At 44.0% G+C, this 25,785-nt stretch overlaps 1 protein-coding gene across 1 annotated transcript in view; it reads right to left on the bottom strand.

Moving 5' to 3' along the window:
* The window catches only part of RASSF8 (Ras association domain family member 8), a 134,202-nt gene extending 110,073 nt beyond the window's left edge, over nt 1–24,129 (bottom strand). The window contains exon 1 of the mRNA XM_081879189.1: nt 24,028–24,129. The gene's annotated coding sequence lies outside the window, so the exon portion shown is untranslated. The remainder of the gene's footprint in view (nt 1–24,027) is intronic.
* Nucleotides 24,130–25,785: the final 1,656 nt, after the last annotated feature.

Here is a 25,785-nt window from a genome sequence, read left to right as displayed (position 1 = left end):
GGGAAATATTTACTTTCATTATTATCATTTTGTGTGTGGGTGTGGGTTTCATATGTGTGTTGTTGTATGCAATGTTTGGGAGGAAATAAGACGGTAAATAACAAACAACAAACTAAATAAAGTATGAAATTTTTATTTCTTAATTATATTTAGTGGTAGTATGGCTGTATTGTTTTTTGTAATCATTCAATAAAAATTATAACAAATAAATAAATAAATAAATAAATAAATGTGCCATGCAAATAGATCCAACCACTGAGCAACATATATGGTTACCAGTAGCACCCGTCAATTTAATTCTGGCAGCCATTGGCAGAATTGGCAGAATTATAAGTCTCTTATTACTCTCCATTATATGAGCAATAATTCATCAGCAATGTAAGGGTCTTTTCCAAAATGGTGCCAGGCAGCATCCTGTGCCAAGCTGCAGCCACAATGTTCTGGACTAAAGGGAAAAAGCTTGTCATAATTTACTGTCCCCAACTCCTCCCCTGTAAACTCAACACAGATCCAGGAAAAGGTGCACTTTCTGTGCCTCTGCAGAGCAAGAAATGAGAAAGCCAAACCACATTTGTCTGCTAGTTGGTCACCTTTTGCAGATCCAAAAAGACTTGGGTGAGGGAAAAACCTTCATGGATCCAGCACATTTCTGCTAGGGAAGAAACAACAACCATGAAGATTGACTGCTAGATCACAAGGACTCAAGGTCCCTATTGCCATTGTCATCATTTCCCTTTTTCTCACACCAAAGTGTCTCTTTATCAAAACATTGAGTAGATGTTACATTGGTTCCGAGCCTGACACTGTCCTGTAAGCAGTGGCGTAGCGTGGAGGGTGCAGGGGGGGCCGGCCGCACCGGGCGCAACATCTGGGGTTAGGGCAAATCCACGGGTTAGGGGGCGCAAATCCACGGGTTGGGGGCGCAAATCCATGGGTTAGGGGGCGCAAATTACTTGCCTTGCCCCGGGTGCTGACAACCCACGCTACGCCACTGCCTGTAAGCCAATGACATTTTGAAGTGGCACACCTTGAACTACAGAGATCCTCATCGATTCTACATACTCATTTTCTTAACCAAACAGGGTATCTTTCCATTTTAAATGCCAGCAGATATTCTGCTTCCTCCTCCTTATCCTTTTCACCCTAACTAATAAGGACATTCAAAACAGTTACCCAAGATACCAGCCATGTAGAACATTTTGTCTAGAAAGTCAAATAGACTGAAATAGGCTGAAATAGTCTAGAACTCATTCTTATAAACACATCACATCTTAAATTCTATTTCTACTGACCCAAGGTTGCTAACAGAAACAGAAATAGTGAATAATAATCAGCATGTTGATTTTTCTTTCCTCCCATGGAACTCCCAAAAACTTTTTCAAGTAACAGCCAATTGTATCCAACTAAGTTCTACTCAGAGCAGACCTACAGAAATTAATAAACCTAAGTTAGTAATGTAACATTAATGGTCTACTCTGAGCAGGATTAGCACTGAATACATCTCAATATGATAGGTGTACGTGCATTAATATGTTGACATTATTTTGAAAAGGATGAAAAGGTGGTGCTTTCAGCTGCATGGAGCAACAGCCACCCATAGTGTATAGACCTCCATCATGAACACAAATCCTTATGTTTCCATACGAATTTTAGGAAAACTCATAAAGGGCCTCATACTATCCTCTCCTTCCCTATGGATATTAACTCAAAGGGCACAATCCAGGCTTCTGCAGATGCAAGAGCCACTTGCAGAAGATCCTGATCAGGAATAGCGAAGAGGTTATTTTGCTGTCTGTGCAAAAGGAGTGGCTGTTAGGGTGAATGGATGTGGGAGTGCAGCGTGGATGGCACTTGTGGTTTAATATAACACCTTTCATCAATATATCCCAGGGCGGTTCATAGAACCAGTTGTTCTTGGCACCCAGCTGTCTCAGGCTGTTGTTGGAATCCTCCTGTCTTGGGAAACAGTGGAGGAATGCGCCTTTGGGAGTGAAGTCAAACTGCTGGAAGGTTGTAGCACCTGCTATGGCTGTAGAGGTCAATATGGGAGAGACCTGTTTTGTTGCAGGTGTGGCAGATGAAGGTGTCCGGTTGCGCTGCTGCAGGTGCACCATGGCATTTCTTCTCTGCGCTCCTCAGCAGCCATTCCTCCTCTGGTCACTGTTATAGATGCACCACCTGCCTGTCTCCAGGCACTGTGCTCATCTGCAAGGGATTCCCATATAACAGGGTTAATGTAGCCAGCCTTCATGTCTCACCTGCAGGTCTCTTTGTAACGCAGAACTGATCTGCCGATGGGCCTGGTGCCTGAAGCCAGTTTCCTGGAGATCATGTCCTTGGGGATCCTGCCATCTTCCATTCTGCGGACATGACTGGAGTGCCAACATGCTGGGAATGTGGACTTGGGAGAGCACATCTTTCTTTGAGACTCTGTCCTGCCGTGTGACACCCCAAATCTTCCTGACACAGTGCACGTGGACGCATTGAGGCATCACTCCTGGCAGTTGTAAGTTACCTAAGACTCACTTCCGTAAAGCAGCGTGCTCAACATGCAAGCCTGATGCTTTTTATATATCTATCCAGTTCTTCCTTTTACTCAGCTGCCCATGTGTAGGCAGGGAGAAAAATAAAGCTCATTGTTAGGGCCCTCTGCACTGAGTTGCCAGCTTTAAAATGGCTACTCAAATACAAGTCATCATTCTTTGTAAATATACAACAAATAGTATTCACTCACAGGAATGGTAGCAGGATTTGTTACTAACACTAAAGAGCATTCAATAACTGAGGCTATGTCTGAGGGCCCTGCTTGGTTGGTTTTACTGATGTACCGCATGCAGCAGATAATAATTTCTAAAACACTGTGGCCAATCTGATCTTCTCTCTCATTCTATAAATTAGCAGTCAGAAATTCTTATTTCGGCCTCCTTATACCACTCAATATACATGAAATAAATTGTATATTGTTGCTGGAGGAAATACCATTCACCCTAGGTGTCAAGTCTCTGCACGCTTACATGGGAGTACCACTGAATTAAGTGACACTTGATTCTCCATGTTTATAGGATTACACTACACAAAAATTGCAGAAAAACATCCCTGAAGAGCATGGTCAGAAGTAATGAATACACAATCCCACCAACTGCCTACCTTTACGGACAATTTAAAGCAAAAACTGCTTCTCTAACTCAGCATAGTGTTGTTAGGTTCAACAGAACTGCACATTTAGAGGCTACAAAAATACTAGCTACCTTTGCATCATCTGCCCACAAAGCTAATGCTTGCCTCTCCCTATAATTTAAAATGTCTATTTTATCAAAGGGGTATATGGGGTGTTAGGGGAGCGGGTAGTATCTTTGGTGGGGGACACATCATGCTCCTTCTGCGGTGCTTTGTACACCTTTGGTCCCCCCCCCCCCTGCACTGCTGCAATATTAGGATCAGGCAAGAAAAACCTGACATGATTGCCTCACCACTCATTTGTTCAAGAGACAGAGCTGTGCACTCATCTGAAATCACGCCTCCTTCCTATCTGCACTTCCATCAGGGCTACTCTTCTCATTTTGAAAAGCACAGCTCAAGAGTTTATCCACACATACCTTTCATTTCTAGGATTACATACATGCTAAGACTGGTGCCACTGCTAGCCAACTCAAATTTCAAAATGAATGGGGTTTGGGACACTAGCTTTTACGTGCCTCCCCCCATCTACCTGGGCTCTAACTCTAAAGCAGTGTATTCCAACCTGTGGTTTATGGACAAGTGGGTTGTGAAGCCTGTGCAAGTAGGTCAGGGCCTTTATAAGTAAATCCCAAATAATTATTGCTTGTGATCCTTAACTGGCACGATCCTCTTACAACATATTGTTTTGTTGGCATACTATAATGCTGCGTTAACACTTGTAACTAAATGTCAGAAAGGCTCAAGTCTTACATTTTCATACTCAAGAACTGCTCTCTGAGGATGGCAGGATTGAAGACCTATGGTCCAAAATTAATGTGACAATAAATCAATTTGTCACCATACCAGATAAATTTGGGCTTGTGGGTCACCATACCAAAATGGTTGGGAAACCACTGCTCTAGGGGATATTTATTCTGCCCCTTTCCCCACCATGTCAACCTATGCATTCCTGACTTGAGGAAAGCTATTTTTGTTTCAGCAGTTAGGGACATGCACTTGTGTATGTTACTGGCCACTCCATTTAAAATGCTTGTCATTTGGTTTGATACAACTCCAGCTTGCCTCTGGTCAAAGTTTTTGACCCCAAGGAAATGTACCGTATTTTTCGCTCCATAAGACACACCTGACCATAAGCCGCACCTAGTTTTTAGAGGAGGAAAACAAGAAAATAAATATTCTGAACGAAACAGGGGATGTATGATTTTTGTGGTTCATGCTGTGGCCACAGACATGTGATTTGATGGTGAGTTTGGGGTAGCCCAATGCAAAAATCCTGAGAATCCGTGTGGATCCGTGCTTTGTAACCATGTTTTTGCGCCATTGCAGCCCCATGAAACAGTGGGTGTGTGGTTTTTTGGGTGCAGGCTGTAGCCATGGACATGCTATGTGATCTGATGGTGAATTTGGGGTGACCCAATATAAAAATCCTGAGGATCCATGGGCTTTTACCTCCCCCCTCCCAGGCAGCCTCCTTTATCGCTAGCCTCCCTTATCTCCCTCCCAATCCCTTACCGATCAGCTTCCTTTCAACACTCCCTTCCCTCTTGTTTGCCTTAGTGTCTTTTCCTTAACTAGAGCAGTTTTTTGCTCCTCCTTTTCTTCTAATTTTTCTTTTCAATGCTTTAGTCTTCCTGTCTCCTCTCCTTGCAAGTTTGCTGTCTTTCCCTCCCCCCTCCCAGGCAGCCTCCTTTATTGCTAGCGTCCTTTATCTCTCTTCCCAATGGCTTTGTTTCAACACCCACTTCCCTCTTTAAAAAAAAAAAAAGAAAGAAAGAAAGAAAGAAAGAAAGAAAGCATGATCTGCTTTTTGTCCCTGGACATTTCGGCTCCAGGGACCACGCACTCGCTCCACAGACATTTTCCCTTACTTTTTAGGAAGAAAAAAGTGTGTCTTATGGAGCGAAAAATACAGTAAGTTCACTTTGTGCCCTAGAAGACAGAGGTATCAACACAGTTTCAACTGCTGAGTAGGAACAGATACATCACAAAAACAGTTTTACAATTACTTGCCAAAGTTGAAACTTAGAACAAGTCATGATATCAAGGAAACAAATGAAGTAATCACCATGAAAAAACAGGAAGAATGCTGAACTGCATGCAAGTTATATATTACTCTAAGATTGGCGACAATGCGAGAGAACAACAAACTCAGCAAGATTCACCAATGCAGCAGACTGTTCTTATTGCCCCATCTTCAGATGATCAGATTTTGTTACAGTGCTTTAATACCTTTATGAATTAACCATCTGTTCAACAACATGAGAAAGCCAGACTAAGATGAATAAAAACCCTCCCCATACAAAGTATTTTCTTTAAATATAAAACATGAGCAGAGAAAAGAAATGTAAGGCTTTTAACAGCAGCTTTATTTTATCTGATAAGCACAATGAGGAGAAAATAATGGTTTTCCTGCCCGTTGCTTACTTTTAAAAAAGTCAGTTCATGGAGATGGAAACTACCTAGCAAAAGAAACACATCCATATAAACAAAAATCTGTAAGACTCAAGATGGCACAGACGTTTAAGATGGGGCTTTTTCTTGTCCTATAAAAATCCCAATGGAACAGCTGTGGGAAAGATTTAAAGTTGTTAATCTAGCTTCAGTTTTAAGAAGATTTCAAAAAATAATACAACCTGTACAACTGTTTAATGCAACTGCCACTATAAACGGAGAGAGACACATTTTAGATTACAAAAAATACACGTGAGGGAAAGATAGCATAAGGTACAACAAATGCAATAAAAACTTGCAAATAAAAAATAAATACATAAGAGCTTGAAAACATATTGATTCTCAGTTTGAAGAGGAAGGAGCAATCAAAGATCAGTAAGTATTTATAGCAACAGTAATTATATAGTCTGTCTTAATAAATACTTTTAATCATGTAATCTGCTTCAGAGAAACATGCCATTAGGTCACTATGCAAATTTACTGGTAGTTGTCTGTCAGACACAATAATTTAACTATAAGCAATCAAACCAGACTTACTTTGAAAAAGGGCACAATAAATCATGAAGTTGACTTAAACAAGTCAACTTCACAATTTTGTCTTAAAACTACACAGGACCAATTCTCCCCCCACACACACACACACATTTTCTCTCTACAGTTCACATATTATGGCCACCTTGTACAATATTTCACCCCCTATATCTGTGCAGGAAAACCTTACTGACTTGTAGAGGATCTGCAAAGAGGAGTGGGACAAAATGCCTCCTGAGATGTGTGCAAGCCTGGTGGCCACCTACAAGAAACTTCTGACCTCTGTAATTTGCCAACAAGGGTTTTGCCACCAAGTACTAAGTCATCTTTTGCAAAGGGATCTAGTACTTATTTCACTCATTATAATGCACATCAATCTCTGACTTTTGTCTTCTGCGTTTCTGGGGGTTTTCCTGTTGTTATTCTGTCTCTCGCAGCTACAATAAACCTACCATTAAAATTATGGACTAGTCATTTCTTCGTTAGAGGGCAAACGGGCAAATTTAGCAGGGGATCAAATACTTTCCCCCCTCACTGTAGGCCAACAAAAGGGCCTCTGGGGATTATGCTTGCCTTATGTTTGTCATATTATATGCAGATTTTCGATGGGATTAAGGTCTGGAGACTCCTTTGTTGCCTTGGCTGTGTGTTTTGGGTCATTGTCATGCTGGAATACCCATCCTCGACCTATTTTCAATGCCCTGGCTGAGGGAAGGAGGCGCTCACCTAAGATTTGACGATACATGGTTCCATCCATCGTCCCTTCGATGCAGTGAAGGTGTCCTGTCCCCTTAGCAGAAAAACACCCACAAAGCATAATATGTCCACCTCCATGTTTGACAGTGGGGATGGTATTCTTGGGATCGTAGGCAGCATTCCTCCTCCTCCAAACACGGCGAGTTGAGTTGATGCCAGAGAGCTTGATTTTGGTCTCATCTGACCACAGGTGTGCACTGGCAAACTGCAGACGGGCCTGAACATGTGCTGTCTTGAGCATGGGGACCTTGCGGGCTCTGCAAGATCTCAGTCCTTCACGGCATAGTGTGTTACCAACTGTTTTCATGGTGACTATGGTCCCAGCTGCCCAGAGATCAATGACAAGTTCCCCCCATGTAGTTCTGGGCTGCTTCATCACCGTTCTCCTGGTCATTGCAACTCCATGAGAAGAGATCTTGCATGGAGCCCCAGACCAAAGGAGGTTGACAGCTGCATAAACTCAAACAGGGGATCGTTTAAACTCTGCTAAATTATTCCCACAATTTTGTGTTTCTTCCATTTGCGAATTATTGCACCAACTGTTGTCATCTTCTCACCAAGCTGCTTGGCAATAGTCTTGTAGCCCAGTCCAGCCTTGTGCAGGTCTACAATCTTGTCCCTGACATCCTTGGACAGCTCTTTGGTCTTGGTCATGGTGGCTAGTTTGGGATCTGCTGGATTGATTGCTTCTGTCAACAGGTGTCTTCTGTACAGGTAACTGTAAGGAGCTGGGATTACGGGTAAACCTCTCCCTTACAGCGGGTGCTTCTAATCTCAGCTCATTACATACAGTGAAGATACCAGGTAGCCTGACATCTGGCTGGTTGATAGGAGATCAAATACTTATTTCACTCATTATAATGCACATAATCTCTGACTTTTGTCTTCTGGGTTTCTGGGGGTTTTCCTGTTGTTATTCTGTCTCTCACAGCTACAATAAACCTACCATTAAAATTATGGACTGGTCATAGAATAGAATCATAGAATCATAGAGTTGGAAGAGACCACAAGGGCCATCGAGTCCAACCCCCTGCCAAGCAGGAAACACCATCAGAGCACTCCTGACATATGGCTGTCAAGCCTCTGCTTAAAGACTTCCAAAGAAGGAGACTCCACCACACTCCTTGGCAGCAAATTCCACTGTCGAAGAGCTCGTTTCTTCATCAGACGGCAAATGGGCAAATTTAGCAGGGGATCAAATACTTTTCCCCCTCCCTGTACTAGCATCACAATAATAACAACAACAGTATAGAGCGGAGACACCATCAACACCACTCCAAACCATGGTTCGACAAAGACTGCATCAGTGCTAAAAAAAAGTTCTCATAAACTCATACCAAGTATTTGACTCCAATGCATCTCCAACTGCTCCATTAGACCCTCCTCCATCACAAAAAGTGCTATAAGCAATTGTTGGCTTGAAAGAAAAAGGAAGCAGCAAGAAATGACTGGACATGGGTTATCCAGGCAGCCAAACCCAGTAATCTTTCAACTTTCAAACTTGCTGGTAGTACAAGTTTTATAATGAAGTCTTAAGGTACTGTGGGCTGACATTATGAAATAAAAATGTCATGTACAGACATTTCATCATACACAAAGGTGTTAACTTCAGCTAGCAGACTCAGAAACAGAGGAATGACGGGGTTTCTTTTTTCTTTTTCTTTTTACATTTCATGATCATTTGACTATTTGTTCACAATTTGTGATACGTTTGCAAAGATTGTTATTTGATTCAACTCTCAGATTCACATGACAACAACAGGGACTAGGGGGAATGTAATTTGTCAGGGAACTGCCATCGGAGCCAGAGGGAGAGGGAGGGCTCCAGAGGGATTACGGAGAGCGTCCCGGGAGGGAGAGAAGCAGCCCATCTTCTGGGGAAGGAAATCAGCGTAGCACCAGTGGAGAAGGGGGGCAGATGGGGGAATCGGCGAGGGGGCTCCATGACTCCTCGCCGGAGACCAGCGGGGAGAGCACGGGTCCTCCGCTGCCCACACCCTCCCTGCGCAGAAGGCTTCCGCTTCCGCGCAGGGAGAGTAGGCGGAGACTAGGCGTCAAAGAGCTTCTTTGCTGGAAGTAGTTCAAGAAACGCCCACCGACGGATTCTGCCAGCGATTGAGACAGCCACGGGTGAATGGCTGTCCGGACAGAAAGGGTTCACTCAGGCAACCCAGCCAGGTGTGGCGCCGATTTACGCACGAGCAACCCCTAGAACCATTACATAATTGAACTTTAAACAAGAATCTGGAAGTCCAGAAATTTATGATTCATTCACATGAACTAAACCCCTTTTTAAAACACATTTTCCCCAGGCAGTCCAGCATTCCTAAAACTTTTTCAAAAGCTGGTACAGGGGTAAGCTGCAATTTATGAAGTTGCAGTACATGCTGAACATTTACCTACAGCTTACGTGGATTTGGCAACTCAGAGAAACAAAATCCTATGCTTTAGTCCACTAATGCTCCTCAACCTAGCGGTTTCAAGATAAAAGTGAATCTGTTTTTCCTCAGTGCAGACAATCTCTTAATTATTCTATACAAATATAGAGGGATGGAAACCCCTGCAAAAACTTTTCCTCTCAGATGCCACTTTACCCTAAAGTCATTTTGAAGTCAACTAAAGCACTACACAAACAAAAAAAGTACCAGTAACTATCAGTCTAAAGAAGTGTCGCTAAGGACCACATGAAAAATTGTTTTAGAGTAGTGAATAATTACTTCTTATAATGAAGATTAGACAGGAATAGTTGCTTAATCAAATTCAGCTCAAAAACATTCTTGAATGACAGAACCAATAAACATATTTCCCTAAATCTGCCTAGATGTCATTTTTCAAAATGAACTCCGGTAAAAGGCATTTTTATGTGATATTTATGTGATATTGTGGTTGACCACAAACTTGACATGAGCCAACAGTGTGATGCGGCAGCTAAAAAAGCCAATGCAATTCTGGGCTGCATCAATAGGAGTATTGCATCTAGATCAAGGGAAGTAATAGTGCCACTGTATTCTGCTCTGGTCAGACCCCACCTGGAGTACTGTGTCCAGTTCTGGGCACCACAGTTCAAGAAGGACACTGACAAACTGGAACGTGTCCAGAGGAGGGCAACCAAAATGGTCAAAGGCCTGGAAACGATGCCTTATGAGGAACGGCTAAGGGAGCTGGGCATGTTTCGCCTGGAGAAGAGGAGGTTAAGGGGTGATATGATAGCCATGTTCAAATATATAAAAGGATGTCACATAGAGGAGGGAGAAAGGTTGTTTTCTGCTGCTCCAGAGAAGCGGACACGGAGCAATGGCTCCAAACTACAAGAAAGAAGATTCCACCTAAACATTAGGAAGAACTTCCTGACAGTAAGAGCTGTTCGACAGTGGAATTTGCTGCCAAGGAGGGTGGTGGAGTCTCCTTCTTTGGAGGTCTTTAAGCAGAGGCTTGACAACCATATGTCAGGAGTGCTCTGATGGTGTTTCCTGCTTGGCGGGGGGTTGGACTCTATGATTCTATGATTTTTTGAAGTGGTTTTATGTTGTTTTAATTACATCTGCAAGGCACCTTGGGAGGATTTCTCTGACAGGCAGCATACACATTTCTTAAATAAAATTCAATGCAAGTCAAAAAACAAACAACTCTTAGACACAATTGTGAGAACTCACACAATAATTACAATGGAATCCTACAATGCTCAAAACTAAGTCCCACTACGATCAATGAGACTCAGGCGTGCAGAGGGTTACAAACTTAGTGACAAAATTCTCTTGTACAATTATTTATTATAAAACCAGAGTATCTTCTATGGAATTTCCATAAGAAGGGAACCTGAAATTCTAACATTAAAAGCTGCCATTTTTAAAGCCACTCTCTTCTTCGGAAATCAACGGCCTTAGAGTCTGTCTTATGGCTTTAACTAGACTGACATTCACATGAATGGCTCCTGAACAATTACTTTGAAAAAAATGTTTTTTGAAAATAGCACTGCATGAAGAAAATTAAATGCACTGACACCTGAAAAGTGGAGTAATTGGTCAAGGTAAATATGTGGGTGAACCACATTCCTTCCGTTACACACAAAAAACTCCATTGCTCATCCCCTTCCTAATGCTTCCGCCTCTTCCTATTGCTGGCTCTCTAGTCCAGGGGTCGGCAACCTGCGGCCCACGGGGGTCATTTTACCAGCCCACGAGCTGCCCCCAAACCGAGCCACCAGCTGAGTCCCCGCACGCTGCACCAAACCAGCGCAATGCGGGGAGTCACATGCGCAGACGCCGAAAATCACTCATGCATGCCCGCAATCTGGCCCACAGAGGGGGCTCCACAGCAGTGAACCCCCCAGGCAAGGTCAGCCTTGCCGACCCCTGCTCTAGACAGAAGCCCTCCCCCTCCCCCAGCAGAGAAGCACTTTGTACCCCAACAGGAAGAGGTGGCAATGACAGAGTGGGGAGCCAACAGCTTAGTATATAGAGTGCAAAATTCATTATAGGCACACATTTAAGTTTTTTTAAAAAAAACAGCTCAGCATTGAGAATTTCTTTATTCTTGTGCATTTGCCTCAATGCTTTATATTTTTTAAAATAGTATTTATTAAGAGTTTAAAGATTACAAAAAGAAAAAAAAGAATTAAACAAATCAATATAATACAATTCAAAAACAGAAACAAAAACACTACATATAACATTGAATTAACAAAACAAAACAAGAACAATTAAAAACACTTCCAATATTTTCAAGCTTATCTCCTGACATATGGTTGTCAAGCCTCTGCTTAAAGACCTCCAAAGAAGGAGACTCCACCACCCTCCTTGGCAGCAAATTCCACTGTCGAACAGCTCTTACTGTCAGGAAGTTCTTCCTAATGTTTAGGTGGAATCTTCTTTCTTGTAGTTTGGAACCATTGCTCCGTGTCCGCTTCTCTGGAGCAGCAGAAAACAACCTTTCTCCCTCCTCTATGTGACATCCTTTTATATATTTGAACATGGCTATCATATCACCCCTTAACCTCCTCTTCTCCAGGCGAAACATGCCCAGCTCCCTTAGCCGTTCCTCATAAGGCATCGTTTCCAGGCCTTTGACCATTTTGGTTGCCCTCCTCTGGACACGTTCCAGTTTGTCAGTGTCCTTCTTGCACTGTGGTGCCCAGAACTGGACACAGTACTCCAGGTGAGGTCTGACCAGAGCAGAATACAGTGGCACTATTACTTCCCTTGATCTAGATGCTATACTCCTATTGATGAAGCCCAGAATTGCATTGGCTTTTTTAGCTGCCGCGTCACACTGTTGGCTCATGTCAAGTTTGTGGTCAACCAAGACTCCTAGATCCTTTTCACATGTACTGCTCTCAAGCCAGGTGTCACCCATCTTGTATTTGTGCCTCTCATTTTTTTGCCCAAGTGCAATACTTTACATTTCTCCCTGTTAAAATTCATCTTGTTTGTTTTGGCCCAGTTCTCTAATCTGTCAAGGTCGTTTTGAAGTGTGATCCTGTCCTCTGGGGTGTTAGCCACCCCTCCCAGTTTGGTGTCATCTGCAAATTTGATCAGGATGCCCTTGAGTCCATCATCCAAGTTGTTGATAAAGATGTTGAATAAGACCGGGCCCAAGACAGAACCCTGTGGCACCCCACTAGTCACTCTTCTCCAGGATGAAGAGTAACCATTGATGAGCACCCTTTGGGTTCGGTCAGTCAGCCAGTTACAAATCCACTGAGTGGTAGCATAGTCAAGTCCGCATTTTACCAGCTTCTTTACAAGAATATCATGGGGCACCTTGTCAAATGCCTTGCTGAAATCAAGGTAGGCTACAACCACTGAGGAGTTCAGCCCTTTCTGTGTCCCCTGTTTGCATTTCACCATCTTCTCCTCTGAGTGACCCCACTGTTTCTTTGTTCTTCCTTTTGCTACGAACATACCCATCAAAGCCTTTTTTGTTGCTTTTAACCTCTAGCAAGCCTGAGTTCATTCTGTGCTTTAGCTTTTCTGACTTTGTGTCTACATGTGCTGGCTATTTGTTTGAATTCCTCTTTGGTGGTTTCCCCCCTTTTCCATTTCTTGTACACATCCTTTTTTAATCTTAACTCAGTTAAAAGTTCTTTAGATAGCCACCCTGGCTTCTTTAGGCACCTTCCATGTTTCCGTCTCATTGGTATTGTCTGAAGTTGTGCTTTTACTATCTCCCTCTTTACAAACTCCCAGCCATCATGAACTCCCTTTCCTTTTAGTATTACTGTCCATGGGATCTCACCCAGCACTTCCCTAAGTTTTAGGTTTTATGAAGTTGGCTTTCTTAAAGTCAAGAAATTGAGTCCTAGTATGCTTGGCTGCTCCTTTCCGCTGTATAGTAAACTTCAGAAGAGCATGATCACTCGCGCCTAATAATCCTTCCACTTCTACCCCACTAACCAGGTAATCAACATTGGTTAGGACCAGATCTAAAATGGCTGTTCCTCTTGTTGCTTCTCCCACTTTCTGGACAATGAAGTTGTCTGCAAGGCCAGTGAGGAATCTGTTTGACCTTATGCTCTTGGCTGAGTTTGACATCCAACAAATATCCGGGTAATTGAAGTCCCCCATTACTACTATCTCCCTTCCTTTTGCATGCTTGGCATCATCTATGTCCTCCGTTTGGCTTGGGGATCTATAGTAAACTCCCACAATGAGGTCCCTGTTATTCTTCTCTCCCTTAATTTTGACCCAAATGCTCTCACTTTGGCTTTGAGGTTCTAAATCTTGGATCTCTTCACAGGTATACACATCCCTGACTTATAACGCCACTCCTCCTCCTTTCTTGTCTGGTCTGTTTCTCTGAAATAGATTGTATCCATTTATAAATTCCATTTATACATGAATAAATGAACTAAGCGATGACCAATAGGTAAAAAAAATAAAATTTTACTCAACAGGCACAATTTTGTAAATTTGTTTGTAACTGTTGTATAGCGTTGCAGAATCATCTATGTTATCCGTGATTTTGAGTGCTGTTATACTGCCCGTGTTTAAACTGGGAAGGAACCATTATGGAGATCCAGTAAAATACCTACATTCACCGCTGAATTTAACAAGACTGACAAGGAACCTATAACTGTGGTTCTTTGAGTGGTCATCTGTGCCGTCATGAGTATGAGTTTTGTGCCTGCACAGTGTCAGGTTCAAAACGTTATTGAGCTAAGCAGTAAAAATTTGTCAAAATCCTACTCACAAACTTCACAATAAAGAACTAGAAGTATAGTTCCAGCCTTGCTACCTGTGCAGGACAGTATCAATAGCAACTTTCACTTGGCACTGCTTCTGAGGAAAGGCTCTTTTTCTCGTCATCTTTTTTTCATTCTATATACTTTCTCTTTCTTTGCATTTTAAAATTTTTGATCATTACTACACCTAGTAAAGGGACGCGGGTGGCGCTGTGAGTAAAAGCCTCAGCGCCTAGGGCTTGCCGATCGAAAGGTCGGCGGTTCGAATCCCCGCGGCGGGGTGCGCTCCCGTCGTTCGGTCCCAGCGCCTGCCAACCTAGCAGTTCGAAAGCACCCCCGGGTGCAAGTAGATAAATAGGGACCGCTTACCAGCGGGAAGGTAAACGGCGTTTCCGTGTGCTGCGCTGGCTCGCCAGATGCAGCTTTGTCACGCTGGCCACGTGACCCGGAAGTGTCTGCGGACAGCGCTGGCCCCCGGCCTCTTGAGTGAGATGGGCGCACCAACCCCAGAGTCTGTCAAGACTGGCCTGTACGGGCAGGGGTACCTTTACTTTACCTTTTACACCTAGTAAACTGGCTAAAATGTGTAAGGAAATTTCTAATAATTGTTGGAAATGCCAACAAGCAGATGAACCCTTTTTCAAATGTGGTACAATTGTAGGAAAGCAAGGGCATTTGGGGAAATGATATATGATAAGATTAAAAAGATGTTTAAAGTGATGATACTAACCCTATATGAAGCTTTCCTTTTAGAGATTTATAGGGACAGAAAGTCCCAAAATGGTTGTTTAAATTGTTTACACTTCCAGAGTTAATGCTAGATACATTACTTGTATTAAATGAGTCACCATAGCCGCCAGAGGGCCATGGAAATGTGTGTCCCAGGCTTTTTAGACTCGGTCTATCCATATACTATCTGAAACCAATGGGGCACTTGGGTTGTCAGATGTGAAATATATTGGCATTTTCAGCTCTCCTGCCCACTGCATAGTCATAATATGCTTTTAACATTCCTAATGCTGTGACTACAGAAACACCTGCTTGAAAAGCAGCTCACTTATGTCCCTCACAACCCTTGTTCAAGGGAACACCTCCGATCTGCAGATACAAAAAAATTCTGAGTAACCAATTGTTTTCCTGTTTCCATATATCATGCCTTTGAATACTGCTGCTGCTGCTACTACTAATACTAATACTAATACTACTAATCATGTAACTCCTCCTTAGGTATGTACCCATTAGCAGCTTAAAACACAACTAGGTTGTTCTCTTTCCACTTTGCATTTCAAGATTTATTTGTGCCTTGCTGTGCACACCAGAGAGGGGGCAAGGTTGTCTTCAACCAGTGCATGTTACCTGTTTTTCTTCTCACACCCCGCCCCACATAGCCATTGAGGAGTTCTAGGGGGGGGGGTGTCTCAAATGTACATACTTAGCTTAAGTTTTCTAGTTGAACTGAAGCGGGTTGGAGGAAAAGTGCATCAAATAGTTGTACTTTGCAAGAAACGACGTCACTGACATGCATTGTGGCTGCAGCTTCAAAAACTAACAGTGGGAGTGCAAATGGCAATGTATACAGGGCCTAATATTAAAATAACTTCCTCCAAAATAGTTCAAATTAATGATGATCAAAATGATCATTAAAATGATAAAAAAATTGACTGTTCAACTACTTTAATTCACTTCAAATTATAACAAGGACTGTAGGGATGCTGTGAAGACCAGACTCTTATGAAGAACATCTTCCCTTCTAAACGTAAGCACTTCTCAGTAAAGCACATCTCAACTTTTAAAATTTTGCTTCTGTTTTATACTAGTCCTATTCATTCAACGAGGCTGAACAACCACAGACATTTGTTCATTAAAAACAAAGTAACTTCAAGATGCTGGAGATCGTTCAACTAGGATATTTTGGAAGTTTGGATCTCAAAAGGCATGGGGCTTGATACATGCGACAAACCACCTTAAAATGTGAACACTGTATAGGAAAGAGGAGCACCACCTTTTCTGTAACATGGTTTGATTTTATTCAATATGCACAATCCATTGAATACGGCTTTTGCCAACCAAGAACACACAGAACACTGTGGAATGGTACTTTCAATTAATCACTTTATTGATTAAGAGACATCACCTTGCCAACAAAGGTCCGTATAGTTAAAGCTGTGGTTTTCCCAGTAGTGATGTATGGAAGTGAGAGCTGGACCATAAAGAAGGCTGATCGCCAAAGAATTGATGCTTTTGAATTCTGGTGCTGGAGGAGACTCTTGAAAGTCCCATGGACTGCAAGAAGATCAAACGCATCCATTCTTAAGGAAATTAGCCCTGAGTGCTCACTGGAAGGACAGATCCTAAAGCTGTGGCTCCAAGACTTTGGCCACCTCATGATAAGAGAAGATTCCCTGGAAAAGACCCTGATGTTGGGAAAGATGGAGGGCACAAGGAAAAGGGGATGACAGAGGACGAGATGGCTGGACAGTGTTCTCGAAGCTACCAGCAAGAGTTTGACCAAACTGCGGGAGGCAATGGAAGAAAGGAGTGCATGGCGTGCTCTGGTCCATGGGGTCACAAAGAGTCAGACATGACTAAACAACAACAGAAAACTGAAAAGCCTGGGAGAATGGCACAGGGATTATTAAATGAAAGGTTAAATAAAAGGTATTTGCTACTCAAGTTTTCCATGAATCAAATGTAACACTATTTTCTTTCAACATAAAGTAACACACACGGTTCTGTGTGCAATTTCATATTTCCTTTTCAAACGCAGAATGTGTTGGGGTGGTGTATAATATTAAAAATACATTCTCAGGGTTTCTCAAGACTAGTGACAGCCCTCAAGTTTGAAGTTCGTAAGCAGAATCTTAGAGCCAAATTTGAACTCATGTTTGACACACGGGCCAGAGGTTCCCCCTCCTGATCTAGACCTGCACATTTCTAAATCTTGCCATGCATATTTTTAACACAACCACACTTGTATTCCATCCTTCCTACAATGTGGATTTATTTTCCGTAATAGCTTTCTTCATCATCTTTGATAAATGTGATACAACGTGTAGCTAATTTTAGATGTAGCATTTTCATGCTGCTGAATACGTAGGACAATATTCATACATCTGAATGGACCAACCAATATATATACTTATCCCTCACAGACTCAGCAGCAAAACTCCCTTCCCTAAGCACATGCTTGAGTGGTATGTGTGCAACCCCACTCACCCCACCATGCAACCAGCTATTTGAAAATGCTAACACAAGAATAATGTCACAGCAAGTCTAAAGGTTAACCAGCTGACGAGCTGGTTGAGTATCAGCTTCAAAAACGGGCATGTACAAATTTACCTCTCACCTTTAACTCATTTTTGTAAAGAGTGCACTTTTTGCCAATGAGCATTACACTAAGCAGCAAATACTTTTTTGTTTTGTTTCAAGGTTCTGAAACTTGAGGTGCACATTAGACTTGAGGAAATACGGCAACCCTCCTCCAATGGTTGAGACATCCTGAAAACCTCAGCAAACAGGTGGATCCAAATGGGTGAAGGCCCCATGCCAGTTGGGGTTTTATAGGCCAATGTCAGCAGTTTCAACTGTGCTCATAGCAAACTCAAATTAAGTGCATATCTTTAATTTGCCTAATTGGATTAGGTGTTTGGAATCTGAATAGAGAAAGAGGCAGCAGCAAACACTCAAACCCCAAGTCCAATACTCCTGTATACACTGGCTCGCTCCTCTTCCATCTTTGCATGCTGAACATGAAGATCTGAAGGTAGATTCTAACAGTCTTCAACTGACAATCCTCCTACTGTAGTAGCCTATTTAGAACTAAGTCAGACCATGGCTTCAAGCAAATGCATGCACTCTCAGGGAGGAGATTGCAACTGCTTCACTTCGCCCCCATCATGTTCTTCTGCATCATGTTGAGCTAAACCATGGCTTTGCTTAGCATGTTGCCAAAACCTAGGCTTGTGGTTTAGTTCTCTCCAGACTAACCACGAGCTGTAAAACAAACCCTGGCTTAGTGTAACATGTGAAGCAGGCATGTCACTTCTCATCATTTGTTCACACCCCTTGGAATTAATGTCAAGCCCAATGTGGCAATCCTACAGTACCTAAAGAAAGCTGCAAGTTCATAAAAAGCCAGGCAATATTTTTAGCAAAAAGAAAATACTTCCACTGAATATAAGCAGAAGCAGGTTATGTTCAAAACAAAAGCCAACCATGACACAGGTGGAGAGTTGCAATATTAAACAAAGTATTACTGAACTATTCCTCAAGAGACTAAGTGCAGCATACAGGCTAAATCTGGGGTGAGGAACCTCTGGCTTGCAGGCCAATCATGGCCAGGCAGGAGCCCCAATTTGGCCTGCAAGGCAGTTTCCCCCAAACCATGTTCACTTGCCTATCAGTTGACACCACTAATTTGGCACTGGCTGCTTCATCCTGTTCCCAGGAGGCAACAAGATTGTGTGGCCAAGGCAGCAGGATTTAATTCCTGCTCATCAGCTGAGCATGGGGAAAAGCACCCTTTGAAACAGCTTGCAAAGAGGCTTTTGCAAAACCCTTTTTCAAGTTTCCCTAATTCCCCATTAAGTTCCCCCCTCAAATTCCTGATATCAGGGGATATTATGGAGAAAGGACTTAGAAAAGGACTTAGAAAGGACTTAGAAAAGCTTTTTCTCCTTTTCTTTCCTCTGGGAGGGGGGCTGTCTTTTTCTCCTTTGCCAGGAATTTGATACCCACCTGTCAAATTTGGCCCATGATGCTGACCCTGATAAGGATATGGCCATTGGAACCAAAACTCACTTTCCTTTTTTTAAAGAAGAAGAAGAGTTTGGATTTGATATCCCGCCTTTCACTCCCTTTAAGGAGTCTCAAAGCGGCTAACATTCTCCTTTCCCTTCCTCCCCCACAACAAACACTCTGTGAGGTGAGTGGGGCTGAGAGACTTCAAAGAAGTGTGACTGGCCGAAGGTCACCCAGCAGCTGCATGTGGAGGAGCGGGGAAGCGAACCCGGTTCACCAGATTACGAGACTACTGCTCTTAACCACACCACCACACTGGCTCTCCTTTCTGTGCCAGCTTTCCCTTTCCTATAAAAGCCCAGCCCCCTTCCTCCGCAGGGCGGGGAGAAGCCAGGAAGAGGAGAGGAGGAGGTGCTGCCGCAGTGTGTGTGAGGGAGAGAGGGGGGAATTGCGGGGGGAAATGGCGCCATTTTAAAAAAAATCCAAGCAGTGACTCCAGAACCGTCTGCGGGCTGGATCCAGAGGGCAATTGGGCCTGATCCAGCCCGCAGACCTTAGTTCCCCTGAGTTAGATGAATTATAACATTCCAGGATGCAGAATAAACTCTTAGCAAAATATAATTCCTCTCATTTACTTCACAACAGCTCTCACTAGAAAGTAAAACGAGCTTAAGTGTTCCTCAAACCAATGATCCATCTCCAGATATGGCTTTTTAGCCTTATCTGGATGCTTGAACTATCAGAAGCTGTTCAAGCAAAGTACTTCAACAGCTGGATGGCACAGATCAATGAAACTAAAACCTCTTTTTCTGTTGCCACAGTTCCCCTTTCACAGTCTTTCTTTGAAGTCTATACTACTGAAAAATCAACAACAGCTGAAGAACACGTGCTATCATACAACTCTGAATGCAACAACAATATTGCACAGCATGATGCTTTGTTCAGTAATCCCGGATTATAGAAAGCATTACAGTTTCTTTTGTTGAAAACAATCCTGTTTTTGAGTACCTTATTGGAGTAAACAAGAAAACTAATTTTGAAAACTGCATGTTAAGATTAGAATTACTAAGTACCTTGTTTAATGCACCAATCCATTCCACACTATGGTTCTCAAGGTTTACAGACAAACATTTTTAGTGCATAAGTGTTCAGAGTCCTTATATCAGCAGTCTTTACCAGGCCATATAATAAGGAAGATCTGCATGATGCACCCTCATGTTGCAATCGGGGGGGGGGGGGGGAGGATTGCAGAGGCTAAAAGAACAGAGGGCTTCCTAAGGCCATCTAACCAGTCTTAGAAACTGGACAGAAAAGTCATTCGTCACATGGCTCTTGGAATGTAGGTTATGGGCACAAAAACAATAATGGCTAGACACCATTTCGCACCCCCACCCCCAGTTCAGCAGCACTTTCTATTTTTCTGAAACGCAGGAAGTAATTCATAATTCACACTAGTGACACATGGTTAATATCACATTTTTAATAGTAATTCTTAATTGGACTCCACAAACATAAATGGGGTTCAGCCCCTGCAATAGCAGCCAAAACCACAAGTCATTTGAATAATTAATATTTACAAATACTGGGTGTTGGTGTGGTATACTATATGTGTTATGTAATGTATTGTGCTAGATTTGAAGTTACATGTTTGGGGTGAGGAGGAGAGGCAAAGCGGCACACGGAAGGCAGCAGCCAGCAATCCAGCAGCGAGCTCATTGTGGGGGGGAGGCGAGGCAAAACAGCACTTAAGCGTTGGAAGGCAGCAACTTTGGAGTCGGGCGGGGAGGCATTTCTGCTGCCATGCCCTCAGCAGCAGCTTGGCGTCTCGTGCTGCTGCGAGGGAAGTGGCAATTGTTATAAATATAATTTTATTAACAGGCCAATCAAATCACATTAATTCCAAATCACATTAGTTCCAAATTATACAGCCAGATTTTTAAAATTTTGTTGGGGGTACCCATACTTCAAGCTCCGAAAGGGATCCAAACATCACTCTTGCTGCTGCTTTAATTAAACAGTTCTATCCAGTTCTGTCCAGATAGTCTCTTTGTTATTTTCCTCATCTTCTTGTTGTTATCATATATTCCTTTCTTTGTAATCTCTGATAATCTTCACAAGCGGGTTGAAAACAAACATCTCCTGTGTGGGTTTTACACTCTCCAAGAGTCATATCGCATAAAGGACAGACGCCATTTCCACACCTCCGTAAAGAACATTCCCACAGCCTGTCCATTGATTTCCACAGGCTTGCCAATCTATATCTCAGGGGGCCCTGCCAGGTCAGGATCACATTCCGATAACCATACATTCACATTCCGATGACCCTGGTCCTCCTCCCCCTCGATGACCCTGGTTCTCCTCCCCCTCGTCCTCCTATGGGCAAGCCTGTCTTAACGAAACTCCATTTGTAACTGCGTCATAAAACTTTCTTTCCATTCCCCGATGTTTCCACCAGTCCTCTCTTTGATCAGTAATTCATTTCCACACAGTTCTTGATCTCCTGCTTGTGATTACTAATTCTTCTTTCTGGAGGGGAGGGTTATTGGTACTCACTTAAGACAAAAAAAGAAAAGTTTTTTCCTCCCCCCCTTTCCGTTTCACTCCAACATGCCAATCTTTTAATGATGATTCTTCACTTGATTTATTGTCCAGCCCGTCACTCCGCTCACAGAGATCCCATTAATCAGCAGTCTTTACTCCCGATCTTCACTTGATGTATATGCATTAGCTTCTTTCCAATTATATATTTCCAATTATATATTTCGAGCTAATGTGAACCAGTGCGCGATTAGAGACAGCGTCAGGGAGAACCGACCTCACCCGAGGGCTTCGTGCCAAGTGCCCACACCCCCTTTTTCGAATCCGGGGGTGAATTATGGACACAGCTGGCAAGGCAGTTCCCCCCCCCATTCCCTTGGGGGGGCAAGGGAGGCTGCATACTCCCATATCAGCCTCTTAATTACCTCGTGTGGGTCGGAGAGATGTTATTGTCGGCCATCTTCCAATGCACCCCTTGGTGGCCCTCGGAAGTGGCAATTGTTAATGTACATTACAAACATAAATGGGGCTCAGCCTCAGCAGTAGCCATTATAAGTCATTTGAAAATTTAATATTTATAAATACCAGTATATATATATACGTATATACTCTTAAGACCATATATTATGTTGCCACTTCAGCAACTGCAGTCACAGTTAAACATGTCTATTATATCAAAATTCTAGGAAGAACAGACCTAACAGCACAATCCTAACCATTTCTACACAGAAATAGATCCCACTGAATTCAAAAGGACTTGCTGCCAGGCAAATGGGATTGGGATCGCAACCTAATTCATTATTTTTTAGAAACACCTCCCCAGCAGCATGCTTATGAACACTCCATTCGCAAGATGACATTTTTTGCAGGACTGCCTGTACAATCCTGTTATATGAAAGGTTCTGGGATGCCACATTTACCATGGCAAACCAACTATGTAAATGTTAATGCATTTTGGAGACCTTCCTTTTAATATCCAGAATTTGAGAATCTCTTAAAGCATTAAAAGAATACTGTAAACACCATCCTCTCTCTCCCACTTCATGGCTGTCATGTCCACTCAAGAGCGTGGATAAACAAGGTGTCAGACGTACGCTACTGTGGCATAAACAAAATGAACATTTGTAGGCTAGTCTACAAATGGGAGTGTGCATCCCCAATCAATACCTCATGTGGATATTATTGGGCACAAATATTACCTCAGTCTGGAAATGGGCCAGAAAAACTTTCAGTTTCACAATCTTATTTAAATAAACTCCAGAAAACATCCATTTGCCCTACAACAGTGTGTGTAAATGGCAGAAATGGCAACCTCAGATTAATCTGCGAAACAGACAGCAGCACTACCCAAAACAAAACCAGATTTTTGCAGATTATATACTGGAAGAGAGCAAGCTATTCCACTGCTAGCCCAATTCAAGTCCACAAACATACACATTTTCTGCATAAATTGGCCAGATTAGAAAGCTTCAACCCTTGATAGAACAAGAGCAAAAGCATTCTATTACAATCATCTGAAAACTCTGGTGCCCAAATCAATGGACAGAGATTTATTTACTGTCTCTTCACAGTCCAATGAGCATTCAATTCTAACTAGCAGTGATGCTGCCAAAACTGGGTAAAACCACAAGTCAGACTTTGTAACTCTGCAGCTCAGGCAGACAGCATGGTTTGGTCAGGGATGCATTTATTTTCCTTCAACATTCCTGCCCTCAACCCTCCCATTTTTGCACAGGCATGTTATCTCTTCTGCCATCCAATGCAGGACGTGACAAGTGTTAAATCTTCCGAAAGTGTCCTTCCCAATATTGCATTTTCATTTATAAACATTACTCAAACCCATAAGCAATAGTAACTTGCAATTTAGCAAAAGCTCTGCTGACGTTATCAAAATGACATGGAAACGCTTAACTGCACAGCACAGGATTAGGAGTTTTGAAACACACATAAGGCAACTGTGTACCATTATCAGTGACTCATAGGAACAGTCACCACAGACCTTTAGAAAGGAGCTTGCTGCTGCGGCTGCTGCTGCGGCTGCTGCATGGACCAACAAACCCAAACCCATCCGTTCAACCCCTTCTACTGTGAGACTAAACTAGAATGATTCAAAGCTTCCTATTAAAAAATCCCCCCTGAGCCACTCCTGCAGCGGCAAAGCTGATTTATTCCCCTCGGCTGGAACCCGGGCGTGCTTTTACTCCGAGTATTTCTACCCCGTTCTGCAGGTCTTCCAGGTAGGCGCCCCCACAGGGCCCGTCTTTCCTCCCTGCACAAGCTCTCCGCTTCGCGGAGGAGAGGAGAGGAGAGGAGAGGAGAGGGGCAAGGCGGGAGTCTTCTTATACTTGAGGGGGATTTTTTTTTACGCTACAGAGCAGCGACCCTCTCGACGCACCCGGACCGCCAGAGCAGCCTGCCGCGTCCAAGCCCAGGCGCGCGGCCCGGGGAGGCGCCCCCTCAACTCGGACCAGAGCGGGCGGCCCTGGCAGGAGAAGGAGGGGCGGCAGAGAGGGCGCAGAACGGAAGAGGGCAAGGCGTCGGGCTCGGGGAGGGGAGGAGGGACGGAGGGGGGGCCGCGGAAGGAGCCCAGCCTGGCCGGGGGGGGGGAGGGCGCGCCGGGACAGGGGCCCAACTCGCAAGTTCCGACTTACAGCCTTTCTGCAGCAAACTCCAGCCCGGCCGGGGATCCACCTCGGGAGCACTGCAGCCGCCGCCGCCGCCGCCTCCTCTCGGCGCCCCGCAGGCAGTCCCCGTGGCTTCCCGCGGCGGGCGCCGAAGTTCGCGTCTCCTTCCTCCGGCAGCCCCGGGCGCCGCCGAGCCGCCCCTCTCCCCTCCCCCGGCCGGGGCGGAGCTCCTCCTCCCGCGCCCCTCGGCGCCTCCTCGCCGCGGCTCACGGGCGCTGCTGCTGCTGCTGCTGCTGCTGCTGCTGCGCCGCCCGCCCCCTCGCTCTGGGCGCGCGGCGGCGGCGGCGGCGGCGGCGGCGGCTCCGCCAGAGATGCTGCGTAACGGAACTGGGAGGCGAGCACGGCATTGTGGGAGCCCTGCACGCGGCGCCCGGGGAGGGCCCGTCCGCACGACGCCTCGGCGCGGCCCGCTTCAGCGCGGCTTCGCCCGGGCCGCGGATGCGTGCCGCAGAGCGCGCCCCCTGCAGCTCCCCGGGAGAAGGAGCCGCGCGGCAGCGCCGCCGGCAGAACTTGGGGCGCCTCGGCCCGGCTGGCCTCGCTGCGCGCCTCCTCCCCGCAGGGCAGCCCGTCAGGCGCGGGTCTCGGGAAGCCTTGCTTACCCTGCGGGAATTTTGTGAGGCCAGGTCAACTGCACATGCAGCACACATGTGGTTTGCGTCATGTTCATGATTCTCCCACCTTCCAAAATGAGTCCGAGGATGGAGAAGTCCGGGGGGGGGGCGTGTCCGCCCCCGATCAAGTAAAACGATAAGCATACTTAACTAACTGACCAATCACGTCGGTTCTCCCCCCCCCCACAAAAATTCTGGCTACGCCCATGGTGGGTTCCATTAATTACAAAGGTAAACCAGGTGTGAGCCTTTCACGTTTGAAGTCACAATGGAAATATGTGTCCCACGAGTTATATTCCTTTTTACTTTAAAAAATACCTAACATGGGTTCAACATGTTAGGTACTGCTAAATAGGAAAGGTACTACTGAAGCAGGAGAAAAATCTACTAGAAACAGGTATTATTCACTTATAAACTATTATTATTATTATTATTATTATTATTATTATTTCCACTTTGCAAACATTAACTTTTTAATTATTTCCTGTACTGCCCTGAGGGTAAATTTGTAAGTGTGGGAAAATTGTTCTGTCATTCAAGTTCAAAATGTGCAGTGACATTTAATCTGGATATAAGCTTATAGTTTTTAGCTCTTGAATGTGGGCAGATTTAACTTGTATTGCATGAAAAACTCAACATGTACTACAAAGCAGAACAGTGGTTACATGAAGGGAGACTATCACCACAACCCATCTGAAAATTTTATTCATGCCCTCTGTCTTAATCCACTGGTCTTCAACTGGTGGGTCATGATCTGCAATTAGAATGTTGGAGGATAGAGACAGAGGCAGAAAGAGAGATGTACACTTAATATTGACTAAGGATGTTGGGGCCAGTGGAGGTGTGAGATGTTAGGGCCAGTGGATACCCAAATCTAAATCTGGAATGATTCCAACTCCAGCTCCCAAAAAACTGATTATTGAGCTAGAACCTCAAGCAGTTACCAGTGGTCACTTCATGAAATGGTCTCTAGTTCACCCTTGCCATAATAAATTAATTAGTTCTTAGGATGCCACAAACCTTCATTTGCTTTTGCTTTCATATACAAGTTTTAAAAGATCTGGGCTGCAATCCAGATGGCACACATTTTAATTTGGGGTGGGGGGAATCCTGT

The sequence above is a fragment of the Podarcis erhardii genome, assembly GCF_964252035.2.
Source record: "Podarcis erhardii genome assembly, chromosome: 10".
In the NCBI taxonomy this organism is placed as follows: domain Eukaryota; kingdom Metazoa; phylum Chordata; class Lepidosauria; order Squamata; family Lacertidae; genus Podarcis; species Podarcis erhardii.
Note: the sequence above shows the minus strand (reverse complement) of the source record. Positions and strands in the feature narration are given on the sequence as shown.